Source organism: Triticum dicoccoides, chromosome 3A, assembly GCF_002162155.2.
Source record: "Triticum dicoccoides isolate Atlit2015 ecotype Zavitan chromosome 3A, WEW_v2.0, whole genome shotgun sequence".
Lineage (NCBI taxonomy): Eukaryota > Viridiplantae > Streptophyta > Magnoliopsida > Poales > Poaceae > Triticum > Triticum dicoccoides.
Window position 1 is genome coordinate 25,769,983 of NC_041384.1, and position 2,805 is coordinate 25,772,787.

Here is a 2,805-nt window from a genome sequence, read left to right on the forward strand (position 1 = left end):
GTGGGAGGGGTAGGCAGAGGCCTAACTATAGAGGTAGAACGATTCGTATATGTGTTGAGAAGGAGAAACCCAGCTATGTCTTGAGGGAGATCGGTCGACATCCATACATAAATGAAGGACGGGAAATATGATGGGAGAGAGATAGAGGAGAGAGAGAGGGAGGGAGAGGGGTAGAGTGCTAGATGGGTGATGGAGTTGCTTCTCGAAGATGGTGGGAGAGGCCTACTAGACAAACTGAGGGTGGAGCTGCAATGTTATCAATAAGAGTGGGGATGTGTTTCTGCGTGTGCCTGTGCGTGATAGATCTGTCGGGACGCATCCATGGATGATGAAGGGGAACCATGTGTTTGGTAAGCAAACCTAACTAGATCGGTAGATCAATTGTTGTTTGTCGGAGGAAGGGAGAGACACAACTAATGAGGTAGATCGATTGACATGTGGGTAAAAACGAGTTATAAGGACCTAGCTAGCTATATGTATAGCGAGAGATCGGTCGGTGTACGTCCATTTGTTAGAGGCTAATAAGGCCCAGCGAGACGGATAGACAGGGAGAATGGAGCTAGGAGGTGGTGCGAGAGGCCCAACTACTAGCTAGATAGGGGGAGGAGTGTGCGGTTGTGAGAGAGCGATGAAAAGAGGGGCGAGAGTTTACATGTGTGTGTGACCGTATGAGAGACTCGAGGCAAGGACACATAAAGGAGGAGATTGAAGGTGTGTTTGTATGTTGTAGGCAGGCATCGCTAGAGAGGTTTATCGATCGGTGTGTGTCGGAAAGGAGTTGTGGAGACTCTGGGAGAACGACCTAAAGAAAAAAAAATGAATGTGCCCAGTGCATAGAATGCCGAGGGAGGGGGAGGGCGAGGAGGGCATGTGCATGCACGATAGAAAGTTAGTGGTATAGCTACAAAGGTTAGAGGATTGTGTGGGTGTAAGAGACTAACAAAGATCATAATTTGATATGAAAGCAGATTCATATATTTGAATAGGAGATCATAGAGTTTTAAACATTGCATGCATGAATATAGCGGTGATACACGTGTTGTGCACATGTTATACCATAATGTGATAATGCATGGTGTTTGCAACTCACAGCTAAATGCCGAACAATCTAAACCATACTATACATCAAACAATCTCACATTTTATTTGAATTTTTGATAATGTGTGGCGTTTGCAGCTTACAACTAAATATCGAACAATCTAAACAATACTATATATCGAACATTCTCACATTTCATTTGAATTTGTGTTAATGTGTGGTGTTTGCAACTCACATCTAAATACTTGTAGGCGTATGGGGTGGGGCACCATACATAATGTGATAAACACATTATACGTATGAGACATGGTTTAGATTATGAAAATCTAGCTAGAGCTAGAAATGTAATGTGATTTGAAATCAAAATAAAGTGGATTCAAGAAATCTAGTTTGAGTTCATATAGTACACATAGTTCATATGTAACTCGAGACTAATCATGTGGTGTGCTGTGAAGATAATACACAAATGATGGTTTAACTTGACAATAATGATGATTGTAGATCTTATTAAAACAAAGAAACAAATTCAAATGCTTTGACTTCACAACAATCATTACTGTAGATCTTATTCAAATAGGGAAACGAATTCAAATTTAGTTCATATTGAAGCGGTAGTATATACGTTTGGAATGCACTAAAACGTTCATTTGAGTAGTAGGTCGCATGCATTATACACGTAGCAAAATATTTTAATTGAACATAACATGAATTCAAAGTTTTGAATGACATTTGTAGGGCGCATTGATTTGGTACAGTACACGTTAGGCTTGTCCGGAAATTTCAACCCGCGCCTTGTTAGCCCAAAATTACAACGCGCGCGAAAACTCCCACCTCCTGTGAAATCCCGACACGTGAAATGCCCGTGGTACCCCTGAACCGAAAGAACTGCCTCAAATCGGTGGGGGTACTTTCGTAACTTACCCCACATTTCGGACAACCGCATATCTAAGCCATGGTTCCCCACTGCCATCCCATCCGCCCACCCATTCATACACCGAGGCCGCGAAAACCCGCGACAAAACCCCACACCCTGCTCCGTCCGCCACCCAGCCGGAGCCTCTTCCCCGATGACGTCGTCCACAGCAACACCTCGACGTCCCTCATCCACCGTACCGGATGATGATCCGTTGTCGATCTCATTGTCCCGCCGGTTCAGCCACACCGTCCTCCACCTCCAAGGAGCCGCCCCGATGTTCCCCTCGTCTTTCACGCCACCTCCATTCCCACACCGCCATCTTCACCTGCACCACCAGAAGAGCATCATCATCACCGTTTCCTCGGATGAAGCTGCGGCCTAATCGGCGCCACCAAAGAGGTTGTACACTAATCACCACATTTTCTTCTTGATTTGATCTCAAGGTGCTGCCGGCGCTCGGTCCCGAGCCGACATGGCGCGGCTCCATCCACGGCGGCGTCGCCGGCCACTTCCTCCTTGGTGTTGCTCCCTCGGCGGTGAAGTTCACATCAGTAGGACCTTCTGCTGCTTTAGCTCTCGCTCGCGTTGCTGCTCTACTCTTGCTCTCGGTCCCCTGCCTGGTCTGCTCTTGCTATTGCTCTTGCTCGCGCTGCTGCTCTCGCTCTTGCTCTTTCTTGTGATGCTGCTCTGATTTAGCTACACTTCACTCCGATGCCACCGGGTGAAGGAAGAACCAGCCGCAGCGAGGAGGGGGGCTCCCCAGAGAGGTACCCCACTATCTATCTTAGGGTTCAGGATGGGGGCGGTGGTCGCCGGCGGTGGCAGGGATTTGGCGGGGCGGTGGCGTGGG